This window comes from Schistocerca piceifrons, chromosome 2, assembly GCF_021461385.2.
Source record: "Schistocerca piceifrons isolate TAMUIC-IGC-003096 chromosome 2, iqSchPice1.1, whole genome shotgun sequence".
NCBI classification, from domain to species: domain Eukaryota; kingdom Metazoa; phylum Arthropoda; class Insecta; order Orthoptera; family Acrididae; genus Schistocerca; species Schistocerca piceifrons.
In genome coordinates this window covers 79,814,715-79,830,338 of record NC_060139.1, presented here as the reverse complement: position 1 = coordinate 79,830,338, position 15,624 = coordinate 79,814,715, and the positions used below count along the sequence as shown (strand labels likewise).

Genomic DNA, 15,624 nt, shown 5'->3' with positions numbered 1-15,624 from the left:
TCAAAACCTATAGGGTATTTTCTCTTGACCTTGTTGTGACGCGTTTTCGCAAATGAATTGGCTTCTGAACAGGTGATAAATTACATGATCATTGCACGTGTAAGATCTAAAATTTGAAATACCTTTACAGTCAAGATGAACATTTATCTTTTGTTATGAAATTTATCCTTTCTTGTGAATGTAGGGCACAGCGTAGGTACAATTATATACATTGATAGAACCAGTCTAAAACTTGCGATGAAATACGCACAATTATATACACTGATAGAACGAGTCTGAAACTTGTGATGAAATAGACTGTCGTTCGTAATGTCGATAGAAACCCTTTCTTGTAGCACTGTTGAAACACGAAGTTCACAAAATAAGAAAGGACTTGTTGATTAGCCTGAAAAGTCAATAATAGAACAAAAGCAAACTGGTGCTTTTCATTTATTATTATAATGTTCTTCTACCAAGAACCGACGGAAGATTATGTTAATATCTGAAAAGTCAAATTGGTCGTCTCTAACTCGAGATCACTGGGTGTTGTTGTGTCGTCTTCATCATCATCATTCATCCCCATTACGGTCGGAGGAAGACAACGGCAAACCACCTCCATTCGGACCCTGCCTAGTAAGGCGGTGCGGGTCTCCCGCATCGTTCCCCTACGCTCTGCAAAGAAGCATGGGACTTCATTTCATTTCAACTCTATTGTAGCCGAACGCCCTTCTCTTCTCGCTGCCCCACGTCGACTAGGAGTTGACTGGAACGTAACCTGGCGCAGAACTCACCTCGTGTCCGTGCGTCAGCTTACTTCAACACAGGCCGCCGATGGTGATTCAGAGAACTTCTGTGGGCGTGTCTTGCTACTTGCGGCTAGCGATGCTCCAGTAGCAAGCAATATGTTCGTGATGTCGATAGCAGGAGCCAGCACAACGCTTATCGACTACACCAGGGGCTTAAAATTACAAAATTGGGCAGAAAGCGAGGTCTCAGAACGCAAGTAAGGAAAAATAGCCGAAAACAGTTAATTTGAAATTATGTCACGCAAAAACTTTTTTTTCTCATTTTTTTGTTCATTCGTCTGTCTGTCCGTGTGTTAAGACCCATTTTTCTCGGGAATGGGTGGAGATATCAAGTTCAAATTTAAGCCAGATACCAAAGTCTACGATTCCTTGGCGGTGTAAAAGAATTAAGTTTTTACTCAATGCAGTCAAAGAATACGGCTATTTATGTCATGTATTTTGATATTCGCGAACTGACTCTTCAAAATCTATCGTACACTTCCCATTGCTCTACAGTCCCGAAATTTGAAAAGAAATAAGGTTTCTGAGCACAAGTAAAGGAAAATATTAGAAAATTGTTGATTTGTAACTATACCCCTTAATTTTTTTTTCTGTTTGTTATCTGTATGTCTCTCAGTCCGTCTTTAAAACTCCTTTTTCTCAGCTACGGGTAAAATATAAAATGCTAAGGTCTACGTTCCCTTGACGGTGCAAAGAATTTAAGCTTCTAACTTCATACAGTCAAAACATGCTGCCGTTTATTTCGCATATTTTGATACTCAAAAACTCACTCAAAACAACCTATAGATCAACTACATATACGTAACTGAGTTTGCACGGAATCCTCAGAGCACGCATCCTGCTGACACTTGTCCAGTGTTTCTTTAGATTCTTACTACTTTCACAAAAATGGTTCAAATGGCTCTAAGCACTATGGGATTTAACATCTGAGGTCATCAGTCCCTTAGAACTACTTAAACCTAACTAACCTGGCCGCCGGGGTGGCCGAGCGGTTCTAGGCGCTACAGTCCGGAACCGCGCGACCGCTACGGTCGCAGGTTCGAATCCTGCCTCGGGCATGGATGTGTGTGATGTCCTTACGTTAGTTAGGTTTAAGTAGCTCTAAGTTCTAGGGGACTGATGGCCTTAGAAGTCAAGTCCCATAGTGCTCAGAGCCATTTTTGAACCTAACTAACCTAAGGACAGCACACACATCCATGCCCGAGGCATAATACGAACCTGCGACCGTAGCAGCAGCGTGGTTCCGGACTGAAGCGCCTAGAACCGCTCGGCCACAGGGGCCGGTTACTTTCACAAAATTGTAACCAGTTTGGTCCAAGCAGTGATTACGTTCAGGCTGTCAACAGGTACAAAGTGAAAAAAAGAGTCTATGAAACCTGCCAAGTAACTGTCTATATAATGATAAAAAAGATTAAAATCACACCTAAAGGCAAATGTTGCATGCGCTCTCCAACGCACTGGCAACAATACTATCTGGCCATGCTGATTTAGGTTTCCCGTGATTTCCCTAAATCAGTTAAAACAAATGTCGGTATGGTTCCTTCGAAAGGGCACGGCCGCTTTACTTCTCTATCCTACCATAATGCGAGCTTGTGTTCCGTCTGTAATGTCCTCTTGTTGACGGAACTTTAAACGCTAATCGCCTCCTCCCCGCTAAGAATAATGAATGCCACAGGAAGTGGACATCGTGTTTTCGTAGGTCGGGTGAAATCCTTTCTTTGCGCATTGATGTGTGTCTATAACCATGATATTAATATCTACTTTCGAAGATTTTGTAGTTACGTTATTGGAGTAACAGATTAGTGAACAGTTTTTAAACAAAATTTAAAATTTGTAACAAAAAACTGTGCTGCTTCCTTGGAAAGGACAATATCGGATCTTAGAATCTAACACTTGACTAGTTGCTCCTTTAAATCAAGTTAATACACGCGCCTGAGCGTATCTGCAGTACTTATTAATCATATTTCTCCTACAGATTCGTAGTAACTTCACTTGAAAAACACAAATAGTGGACAATATATTTCATTCACAAGCAATATCTCGACTGAAAGACATCGATGCATTTTTAAACTAAATAACGTGCGGAATAGACTAGGAACCTTTATGCTTACTCCACTGTATTCTTCCTGCAGAGAGAACAGTAACTTGAACTACAGAAGTTTATACCTACTGTCTTGGTTTATGTAACCAACATTCCCAGTTACTCCTTCCAATTAAAACTTGGTAAAGGTAAATTCACTGTTTGTTACTTTTATTTCCTCCAAAGATGCATAGAGTGATTTATTTTAACCCTTAGGAAAAGTAAAGCAACCATTCGTTGTTATAACTCCATTATCGGCTTAAAATCGACAGTCTATTAGCGTTTATAACTACATTTAAATTATGCTGTACATGTGCTGTTGACTGCTATTCGCTGAGTTTCTTTGCGGTGGCCCTGTCTTAAGGAAAAGAATTAACAAAAAATGTTAGAAAAAGAGCTACCGTTCCACGATTCGTAAACATCTAAAGCAGTCAACAGCGCGATAAAATTACGGAAGACTATCCGATGCAAGTTACACAAACTCTTATGGCCCAAATTTCTTTAAATTACTTTAATATTTTGCTGTAGGATACCGCCACCATAAGCAACGTTCGCACAAAGAAAACACCCAACATGAAATGTAAAGCATGAGATATCTGACGATCAATCTGACGATTCGGGACTGCCAATGGTACTACTTGTTCTTACTAAATATTATTATCGGTGGTTAGTTCCTATTTTTACTTTATTGTGAGAATTAACGTGTGTCTTCACACAGTGACGGTCCGAACAACACAATGACGACGAAACAGCACCACAGTGAGTCACGTGGCAGACAGAGACCGGGGAAAACAAATGCTGTTATTAAACAATAACCTACTGTACTTTGGTTAAAGCACGTTCTACAATTAAAGCGCTGGGATAGCATTCGCTAAGTGCCTGCTTCAATTGCCAGTCGGGTCAACTAGATGTAGATTCTCTGTGATTCTGTCAACCACTTACAGTAAATCGTGGGATGGTTCTTTCGGGTGCATAACGGCCAATTCCCTATCCTTGCGTGGTCTCGCATCACCATGAGCGCTCTCTAATGATCTTGTGCTCAACGGGAATTTATATTCTTTAAATACCTTCCTTCTTTCCTTCGTTGCTCCCTTCGCGTATTACGATTTCAGTATGTCTGTATTTTGACCAAATGCGTTGCACATTATTTGAGGGTATCATCGTTAATTCCTACCGTTAAATATCTCACCGATGTAAGAAGATGACAATGCGGGTACTGCAAAGACGAAATGAAGCCCAAGTCTTCCGGATCATGTCTCCAGTCTCTTTTAACGAAATCGTAAGCGGAAACATAATTTTTGCAGTGACCAATGACGAAATCTTCCAATAACTGTAAAGACGTACAGTGTAACTATAGACTACCTGCAGGGGCAAAATACACCCTGAACAATTTACTGAGCCTCACTTTATAACTAGCGCTACAGGCGTAATAGCACAACACAAACATTTGTATTTTATTTGTAAAAAGATGTCACTGTCTGTACAATTGCGTAGTGTACAATTTTTTGAGAAGTTCTATGGTAACAGAGTGAAGTTATCGTACCTTTGAAGGATTACATTGATACAAGAGGGGAAATGATATGTGAAACTGATGTAATGCTACCTACCGCGCTACTAAACACAGCACATGTCATGGTCCGAACATGTCGAATGACAACAAAATAGCACCACACTGATTCACTTGGCGAGTAGAGACCGTGGAAAACTTGTGCCATTAATAAATAATAACGTACTATCATTGAAGCACATTTTACAATTAAAGCACTGGGATAGCATCCTGTAAGTGCACATGTTTGTACATAAATGATTTTTGACACAGACGCTATAATACACTAATGAATGAAAATATTAGTTTTATCGCCTGCATGTGCCAGAGGGCTATCGTACAAACGTACCTGATATATCATGCTATGGAATTCATATTATCTTTAACGAATTTATTGTGGAATTTTTAAGCTATCAGTCTTTATCCTGACATTGACAGACAATGAGATACCAGTATTCACTGGAATACGGAAGACATAAGTATGCAGGTATGGTGGTAGCGGGACACACCCTACGGATTTTATTAACTAGACTTATAACATAATGAGCCCAAGAAAAAATACTTTTTAATTGAGTTTACACAAACACCAGGGTGCTACACCTACAATGAACGGAAGAGGAATAGAGGTTCATGAAAGTTGGAATTATAGCACCGGGATATGAAGTTTCTTTAAAACAGATTTGTTTTTCAAACTGTCAAAAACAATAGTGTTTCTGTTAGCTACGATAGTAACTGACTCAGAATTTTTATGCTAGTACTTTTACTTTCATTACTATCTACTACGAGACATGATTCGTTTTGATGTCGGCTGTGCGAGGATAGTGCCGTTTTACTTTTAGTAACACAACTAAAACGACATAGTCATTCCGCTTTTTGTACGAAGCAAATTTAAATGTTTGTGTGCAAGAGAAACTTATTACTCACGACAACAGACGCTCAGCACGCGCTATTGGCGTTCTGCGCAGCATATCACAACGTTCTTCTCTACTTCCCATGTTAACAATGCTGTTTTCGTCTTTGAACTGAGTTAGATATTTGTATTAGTTTTTGTTTTTGTTAAATTTTCGTATACGTTCGAAGAGTAGTGGGAAACAGACAAGTGAGATATGAATTTGACGAGCGTGATGTCTAGTTTTGCAAAATAAATAAATAAACAAATAAAGACAGCTGTGTCTGATACCATTGTATATGAATTGCACAACGTGTTGCTTCTATCCTGATTCAGGCACATTAATTAAAAATGAAAACGAAATTCTCATAACATTTACATAGAATACGGCAGTAATGGACAGGCGAATGATCTTTGTGAGTGCGAATTTTCCTGCAATCAGATCCAGTTTTTTAGAGTGGTCGAATTACGGCAGAATGTATTTACCGTTTCACACAACGGACTATGTCTTTGCGGTAACCAACCAAGCTAGAAATTTAAAAGATGTTAGGAGAATTATCGATACCCCCAACTTTCTATTATTGTTTTTAGAATTTATGACTTACGTTTCTGAGCTCCTGTTATCAGCAAGGTTTCTCGATTCAGTTCAAAATTTTCAAAGATAATAATGAAATTTACATTTGCTCAAGAGGTTACTGGGAAATTCAGGTAATGATAAATCACCAGAGCTTATAAAATTACACGAGTGATCATTTTGCGTGTTTGAGAAAGAAGGGTTCGTTGCGATAAGATGGGAGTATCGCTGTAGTGGTGTTTTTTGCAAAAATAAACCTGATGTAAAAATTAACTTGTTTCTCATTGTGAATGTATATACAACATATATATGTTATCAGTTCAGAGTTAACTTTTCCCAAGCACATAATCCATGTTAGAATATACCTAGACAGAAATCTTAACTTTATACGCAATTTTAAATCTAAGTTCGCATTAATGTTATAAGAACCTTTTCGTTATTTGAAATTAAGACTCACTCGAACTTCGTAATAGTAATACTAATTATCATTTCGAGTGCCTCAAAAGCTTCGTGTAGATTTTCAACTGGAGGACATTTCAGCGACTCGCGTGACCTAACCTAACCTAGTTATCCAAACGCTCACGGAAAAGGGGAACCACAGTTTAACGTGGAAACTGAGCCACGTGTCGTTGCTGCAGAATCTTCACATAAATGAGAGATGAATACTAAGTTAAAGGTAGACTAAAAACAGAAAAAAGCACCTGTACGTAGACCTTGACTCGATCCTGCAAGATTTCGGTTTTCAGACACCCGTATTTTATTCTTAACGAACATGACAGAAGGAAAAAATCTTTGTTTCCAAAGATTCAGAAAATCAGCAGATAGCGTCAGGAAACACAAATGGGACCGATAGACCACAACTCCAATGCAAATCTCGTTCTCTGTTTATCAAACCATAGTACGAGGTAGAAGTGTATTTAACGCCTGTGTAGTACTGCTTTTTGTTACCTGCGGAATAACTCTGATTGAAATTTGTGATAAATTTTCAGTCTCTAAGATGTTCATCTAGCTACAACGAGCACTAAATAACTTCAGGTGACAGACCGTCAATATATCGCCTTTCTACAGCCAAGAGAGCTTTTTAGCATTGGAAGGCCCAGCAAAAATTACAGCCTCACTTTCTTAGCCCACACATTTATAGAAATCAGTTGGCAGACAGCTACACATTTTTAAGTTGTACGTTGGGAGCCGGAGAACCAGCAGGTTTTCAGGTCAGTAGTGGCAAAATATTTTTCCCATTAACTTTGTTTACAAAATTGTGTACGTTACACATTTAGTACCTGATGAAAGTCATAAATGTGAAAAAGCTAAGAGTATAATTGTAGTGACACCTATTTTTACGTTCCCAAGTTTTCTGTTGGTCCCGTCGTAAGCCCTATTCTCTCAGCTAATTGTTTTCCTGCTATTAAAAATCTCCTATGGGTAACGTTTCCCATATTTTGCGCTTGCCGATCACTAGCACAGGCTTCAACATAGATTTTCAAATCGATTTATGTGGAAGCCGTGCTTTTGCTCACTGACAATCCGTGGATAATGCGTAATATAAAGCTACACAGTTTTTCTCTTAATCTAAATTGTTTTGGGGTCTTTGAGACAGGTGTTATCTTTACCGGCACTTTCAAAATATTTCCGCAATATTTCGTTATCTGATTGTGCTCTGAACTGCAATAAATAATAAAAAAAAAACAGCATGTGAGTTTGTTTTTTCTCTGCACAAAACAATACTCACGGAACAATTCTTTCAACTTGGCGCGATTTGTTTGTACTAGCAAGATTCTTGCTTACAGTTCTTCTCTTAGTTTACTCTGTCATAATATTAACAATATTATTTCATTTTTCAATCGCATCTTTATGCCAATCTGTATTCACACGCACATTTGCAGGTTCGCGAAACTTTCCATACCAGGTGAATGGACCGCTTATGAGTGCACCACGGTGACTACCATGTGTCAACAACAGCCACGAAGATGCTTAAGAAGGTGGGAGTTCCTAGCGAAGTGGGAATTCGGAGTGTGACTTTTTTTGTTCTCCAAGAAGGCCACATTTTCGATAAGGAACACAAACATTGGATATCCTTCTTAATGGAACAGCGTACACATGTAGTAGTTTTGTCACAAAGTTGATACGCAGGTTCATTTCATTATAGATAATTAGTAATGCCCCGTCCGCCCCCGGTAGCTGAATGGTCAGTTTGACGGATTGTAAATCCTCTGGGCCCGGGTTCGTTTCGCGGCTGGGTCGGGGAATTTTCTCCGCCCAGGGACTGGGTGTTGTGCTGTCCTCATCATCATCCTATCATCCTCATCGACTGCAGGTCGCCGAAGTGGCGTCAAAATAAAAGACCGGCACCCGGTGAACGGCCTGCCTGACGGGGGGCCCTAGCCGTACGATTAAATAAAATAAAAGTAATGCCAAGAGTTTGGTGACATCTTTCATTCTTATTACTTACACATTATCCACAAGTACTAAAATCTCCGAATATTCTGGATTTTAAACTGTAAATTTAAATGTGCGTTTCTCGTGATGCCGTTACTGTACTTCATTTGATTTTTCGAGGATGATATCATTTAAAGATTTTACTTCATTTTGTACAAGCTTGTGTTTAATGTTGATTTATGACAACAATTCATTCTTTTAACGTTGACAAGAATGTAGAATACACATGCCCTAGGAAAAAGCAACAATAATCCTCAATAATGTATTCACACATGCGGAAAATAATTTGATTGTACATCTGCTTATTGTCATTGTCGCATCATATGCTGTTGTCAACTTTTTACCATGTATGGATACTGAAGCAGAAACACCGATATTGAACCAAAAGGAATATCTATCTGCGAAATGTAGATATTCGTGTGTTTAGACTCGTTTTTAAAACTAAATGAGGACATGAAATTGTACCCTCGAATTGTTTCAGCAAATGGTGAAAGATTTTCTAACTACAAGCGTGTGTTGTTTGACAACAGATGTTCCTCATTTTCGACAGTCGCAGCTCACTGTAATACATAGCAATTGCTCTAAGATGATTAGCACAGAGCAATCTTCTTACATCTTTCGAGAGTCACATACCTTATAGAAAAACATAGAGATTTTAAATTAATTATCCGTTTTTTAATTTCATTTCCGCACGCGTACAAAGTTTTCATTGCTCTAATTCCTTTTATGACTTATTTGAAGTGTGTTTTATATCATTTGTAGTAGTTTTATCAATATTTCCAGGTCATTTTAGTGATGATCTGACAGGTATTTTGGGTCCTAAAAATCCGGGTCCTGCAGTTGCATGTCTTTTTTACCCCCCCCCCCCTCCCGCTCCCCCTGGTTTGATGGTTCCCAAATTCGATGTGAATCTTTAATAATCTTAGATTATCTTTCTAAGATCATGAATTATAAGCTTCTGCACTCAAGCAAAAAAAAAAAAAATCTGAAAGTTCTGTAATCAGTACGTTTTTTATGTTACTCTGCCTGTTAGACATTTGCTTATTTAATCACTAACGCTCAACTATTTGTTCTATAGAAAACAACTACATTCCTGTGATACATTTGACTCAGATCGCCGTGTTTGTAAACGACATTTCCTAGATTTTTAAACGTGTTTGCAGGTTATACTTGCCTGTCCGTGAACATACGAGGTTCAGTAATGCCTGGAGCGTCGTAAATAGAACACTTTCACTGTACGTAAACGTGAGAATCTTGTTTCTTCGTATATAAGTAGACATTTATCTTATTCTTATTTTTCATTCAGAGAACGAATTTCTTCAAACGGTTTTCTTTTTTTCGTAATACGGTGCTATTCCTCATGTTGACCTCGTTTTGATGATCCAGCATCATGAGTTAAGAAATGTTTTATTGTTAAGTAAGATGCAAATAACCTCCTGGGTAAATGCCGCGTAGCGACAACTTTACAGTTCGCAGCTTTGTGTATGCAGCTAATCATGTAATGTTACAGATCGGAAAGGTTCGTAGACAACCACTTTATTTCCGGCCTGATATCTGCTATCGAACTTACACCTTCTAAGAATATAGCGCGAATAATTACATTTCCACACACTCGATAATTTTCTTTTCTTCTCTTACCTCGGTCAAGGAGGTTCAAAACGTGACAAAAAGAGTGTCGTTTACTTTCTAATTAAAAAACGTGGGCACATACTTCGTCAGCTTTAACTTAATCGCCGCAAGTGTATCAACACCCATAAATTTAGCGATCATTGTTAATTATTTTGTTGCTGGAGGTAGTAGACAAATGCATGTAGTCTTGAAGTGCAAGTTTATGTAGCGACACAAGTACATTCTCATGCGCTATCAGATTTATGTGTACCTGTGATATCGCTAAACGATCACCTTCCATTGCATGCAGGCCCTGCTTCGTCAACAGTTCCAGCAACGCTAAAAGAAGCCAGTCCTGGGACCACGAGCAGCCGGTCTCACTCCAGAGCTGTCACAGGATGAACAACTGTGAGGCGCCAAACATCACATAATACCGCGCGGGCGTGTAAGTAATCGGTGTGCCTTTTTCTGGTGGTTACTCCGCTACAACCCGATTTCCCACACATTTCGCTCAGAGGGAGAAAAACCAAAATAAGTGAATACGTGTCTCGGCCTATCAGTAGCTATTTGGCTGTTTCTGAAGAAACGACGGTCAAAGTTTTCGAGGTACTTTATGTGCCTTTTAGCAAGTAAAAAGGTTCAGCTGAAGTAGCGTCACGCCTTCACACTTTTCCGATCAGTGTTCGAAAGCCGATTATTATTTTTATTCTTATTTTTCATTTATCTACACACATAAGAAGGCGATTTCTCCAATACACATTGAAATAACGTTGTTCTTATCGTTATCAAACTGTATGTCTGGCGAATGAATTTTAAGGAAAGGAAAGAAAAGTAACAATAAACGCACGGGAAAATTATTTGAAATCGTATTCGGTGGAATTCCTGTGCTGCTTCCTGATACATAACCAATTGCGATAAAGTGATCCGTCATGCATAGATTACCGCGACATTATTGTCAACGAGTAAAATCTTCAGCAATGTTAACGACGTTTCCTTCCAGTGTAAGTTTCATAAGTGAGTTTCATATGAAGAAATGCCACTGTGCCAAAACTGCCTTCACGCGATGCTCGTGGTGAAGGGAATTTCTGTGTTTCGAATGTTTCTACGATCGGTATCATCCAAGGAAATGCACCAAATCCTGTAGAATAAACAAACGTACAAAATACAAGAATTAATATACGAATTGACATAAAAATGAAATATAAGAATAAGCATAAGTGAATTTAAAAAGATTGTGAAAGTACGATACACTAATATATAATAAATGTATGACATTTATTGTGAAAATTATTTGTAATTTTGCAGCTCATATAACGCCCAGGTATCCCCTAACTTGATAAGAAACATTCGTGTAGTAACTTTCTACAGACATAGGAAAGTAAATGAAAAAAAAGAAAGAAAAATAAAAACAACATTCGGGTGTCGAACACGGGACGCAAAACTGGAAGGGCGCCATTCCGGCTAAACCGTATCTTCATTATGTCGAAAACTTTGACTGTCGTTTTCTCAGAAACGGTCGAATATCGCAGAAGAAGCCGAGACATGTGTTCACCTCTGCTGATTCCTCTTCCACTGAGAAAAATTACCGCGGAATCGGATTACGGCACTTGTCATATAGTTACAGCCAATATTACAGTTACCAGTAATAAAACCGCGATCCTAATTAAAATAAGACAGCCTATCTCTTTGGACATGTAAGCTTCAGTATTTAAGCAAATTAACTAATTCGAATGTAACTACAGAGTACACACACAGATAAGTATTTTTACCCAAATTTATTTCCTTTATAGTATAAAACGGAGAATGGAAGAGCGAGAAATATTACTGTAAGGTGCCCTACTTATTACTTGACTTTATGGATAAATAGTGAAAACAGGAATGATACTGCTAATTTAACGTTTTTGCAAGTTGAATTACAATTCTTTTTCTTTTTAAGGATATTTCAGGTTGATAACTGAAGAGAAGATGGGTAGGGAGGGGGAAGCGTATACAGTGAGACTGTATTTTAGGAGTTGTTAGTTGATATAATTCTTTGTATTAATTAGAGCACTGTTGCTTTACATGTAGAGGATGGTTTGCACAAGATGTTGTTGTTGTGGTCTTCACTCCTGAGACTGGTTTGATGCAGCTCTCCATGCTACCCTATCCTGTGCAAACTTCTTCATCTCCCAGTACTTACTGCATCCTATATCCTTCTGAATCTGCTTAATGTATTCATCTGTTGGTCTCCCTCTACGATTTTTACCCTCCACGCTGCCCTCCAATGCCAAATTTGCACAAGCAGTTGCATGTAAAATCAAAGGATAAATTATAGTCTCCTACAGTTATTAAAAAAAATAACAAAATAAAAAAATGTTTAATAAACGTGTTACTGAGTACCATTGAATAATTACGTACATGTTGTTTGCGAAGCAGGACGGATTTAACGCCACGTCAACGATGTGCCTATTGCAGGAGAAAATCTCCGATTGGACAAGTACAGGGAAGGAAATTAACTATTATCTTTACCTTAAACGATTCATGAAGCTCTGAATCTGAAAGACCATAAGAATACCCTCTTACAGACTGCGTGTCGAGCTTCTTAACTACTTACTGCGCCACCAGCTAGTTGCTGTTCGTGTAAAAGTTTGCGTCAGTATAGTGAGCACGGCCAGAACAGCTCCTATAGTTGATTTACAAATTTAGAACCGTAATTGCATTTTAATTACACGGGTTTCTGTAAGAAATAATTAACAAGTAAAATGTTGCGAACTGAAGAACTTGAATTTTTCGTCATCTTCGATGCGGTGTTTCAGGTCTTCAACTTAATTTTAAAATACTGAATATCGAAACGGTATCAGGACAAGAAATTTGTAGTTAAATCCTGCAAAACACTAAATTTGTAGATAAATATACGAAAAATAAGAGTTTTAGCATTAGTGATTTTTCCATTTTTATTTCTGCTAATACCTACATAGAGGCTTTTCCATATCTGCTCGCACTCTGAAAAGCCCTAATCTATCTTAAAACGTAGAGACTAAACGGGTGGTAAATAAAGGAGATAGTACCTTTTTATAATCCTTTACATGCAAAAAGCACTACATTTTTTATTTTTTATTTATTTATTTTATTTTTTATTTATTTTTTTTGGCATAGTCCTTACCTGCGTAACGCATCTCTGGAGAAATGCATTATTTGCAGAATGTCGATGAAAGAATTTCAGGTTCCAATTCCGCTCTGAACGGAAATACCGGTTTGCGAATTCTCACTTGTATGCTCGTACAAGGAACTCTATGAAATGGGGAAACTGAAAACAAAAAATAACGGCAATAGAAAGAAAGATGGGATGAAATTCAATACAAGGCTACAAAATACAATAAAAGCACTTATCGCGTGGAAATGATACCACATATGCTGTGGACGTTATCTTTCAGCTGACGTTGTAAGTCTTGAATGGAAAAAGATGACCACAAATTAGACTCGTTAAGGAATCCCTACATTCTAACAACTTATAAAAGGAATTGAGGTATATGACTTTATAATGCAGCAAAACGAATGTTTCCGCGTGAGGCTATACTAAAATTGTCTATTGTTTTAGAGATTTAAGGTTATTCTTTTACTACTTTTCTCTTCTAGTCATCTGTGAATATCGTTTAAATTTGTTAGTTGTCAGTCCTGTATGCATGCATCCTGTAATGTAGTTACCATACCAGGGGATGGGTACATTATCTAGGTATACATATATTTCAGATGAGATTTTTATCTTGAGACAACGAAATATTTCGAAAACTACGCATCAGATTCCTTACTTAGAAAAGTGATATCCTGCGTTACCAACGTCGAACCCAAGACACAATGTTTGGCAGTTTTCTCCATATAGTTGTTTCGAAAGATTCATCCTTTCATTATTTGACTTGATTTCATTGTGTGGACGTCGTCCCTCATTTCTTAAATACGTTCCTTGATAAACAGACTGCGTTGTTAGTCAGAATGTAGGCTATTACGATAGAAGAGAAAAATGAAATGGTTTACAATTAAGAAGAAACCGGCAGGAATGTCGATAATGCTGTGACCCTTTTTGCTCAACATTTTCTTTTTGTCGGGTTAATCGACAATTCTCCACCGAGGAAAGCGTACATCCACGAAAAAGGAACAGTCGAGGAATAGTTGCTGGAGATAATAGTAAACTGCTAGATTAGCTGCGGTGAATCATAATCCCCACATTAGCACTCGGCAATTACCTTATGGATCAGGAGTTAGTCAAACTACTGTTTGCCGAATTTTGAAACATAGAAAATATCATCAGTTTCATATTTTTCTCTATAGGAGCGTGATGGCAATGATTTCCAGACCCAACTAACATTTTGCCGGTGGTCGCTTCAGCAAATAAAGAGAGACCCTAATTTATTTGCTATTGTTCTTTGACCATTGACCTTCACGAACCATGATATGGTTAACCGACACAACATGCATTACTGGAACGTGGAAAACCCACCTTGGTTACACTAAGTTGAGCATCAGCGTCCGTGGAATGTGAATGTGTGCTGTGGAATAATTGGTAACGAAATCAGTCGCCCATTCTTTATTTATAGCACCTTAAATGACGATAAGTATCGAACATTCTCGGAGGACAATCATCCAGTATTCCTTTCAGGCCTTTCCTTGGACTTGCGACAAACAATTTGGTTTGCCGGTCGAAGTGGCCGTGCGGTTATAGGCGCTACAGTCTGGAACCGCGTGACCACTACGGTCGCAGGTTCGAATCCTGCCTCGGGCATGGATGTGTGTGATGTCCTTAGGTTAGTTAGGTTTAAGTAGTTCTAAGTTCTAGGGGACTGATGACCACAGTAGTTAAGTCCCATAGTGCTCAGAGCCATTTGAACCATTTGAACCATAGATAATTTGGTTTAAACACCGATGTTTGCCCAGCACATTATTCTGTAGCAACACTGGATTTAGCGATCGTTTGTACAAACGCCGGTGGTTCAGAAGAGGCGATCCAGTGTCTTGGCCTGCAAGATCGTCGGATCCGACTTTTGTTCGTTGCTTTAGTTGAAGAGTGAAGCCTCACTAACACGACTCAATGCCTGCAGATAACATCGGACATACTTCTCACTCGTGTCGCATCACTCCATGTACGGACAAATAAGTAGATCGAAGCGGGCGGCGACGTTTTTAAGCACTTGATGTGAAGCAGTACCTACAAGAAAGCACCCCGTTGTGGCTAGAGGATACACCCCAAAAGAGCACCTCGTTGGCAAAGGTGGGAGGACACATCTCAGACAAGTTTTTTTTCACATTTACTGAAGACGTCCGGTTTTCTATTTTCGCTCCATTGCATTTTTCTAGAGGTAGTATCCTTCTGCAACTCAGTTGCTGTGTTTGTCGATTACAGTGCCATCTACAGCGCAACGGAAAGTGTTATGATAGAAAAGTTACGTATTTTTTCCCAGTAGAATCCGAATCTACAATAAAATTTGCATGTTTCTAGTTGAGACTTCACAGTTGTCCCCAGTTCTACCGCCTATGCTAGAGTAGGGATATGGCCGATAAGCATTTTTTAAAATATTGCGCACATATTTTTCAGTTTTTTAATATCATAAGTAGTTTTTTAGATATTTATTTTTCTCAAGATAAACAAAAAAGTCGCTCTGTATTTGCATTAGCATTTTAACACAGAGACAGTCCTCGAAAATGTGGAATATAGTCACGATTTCGTGCAGAAAT

General features: G+C 38.5%; 1 long non-coding RNA gene across 1 annotated transcript in view; it reads left to right on the top strand.

Annotated features, from left to right (window-relative positions):
* LOC124777845 overlaps window positions 1-10,316 on the top strand; it is a 263,874-nt gene extending 253,558 nt beyond the window's left edge. Inside the window, exon 3 of the long non-coding RNA XR_007015788.1 lies at window positions 10,229-10,316. This is a non-coding gene — a long non-coding RNA (uncharacterized LOC124777845). The remainder of the gene's footprint in view (window positions 1-10,228) is intronic.
* Window positions 10,317-15,624: the final 5,308 nt, after the last annotated feature.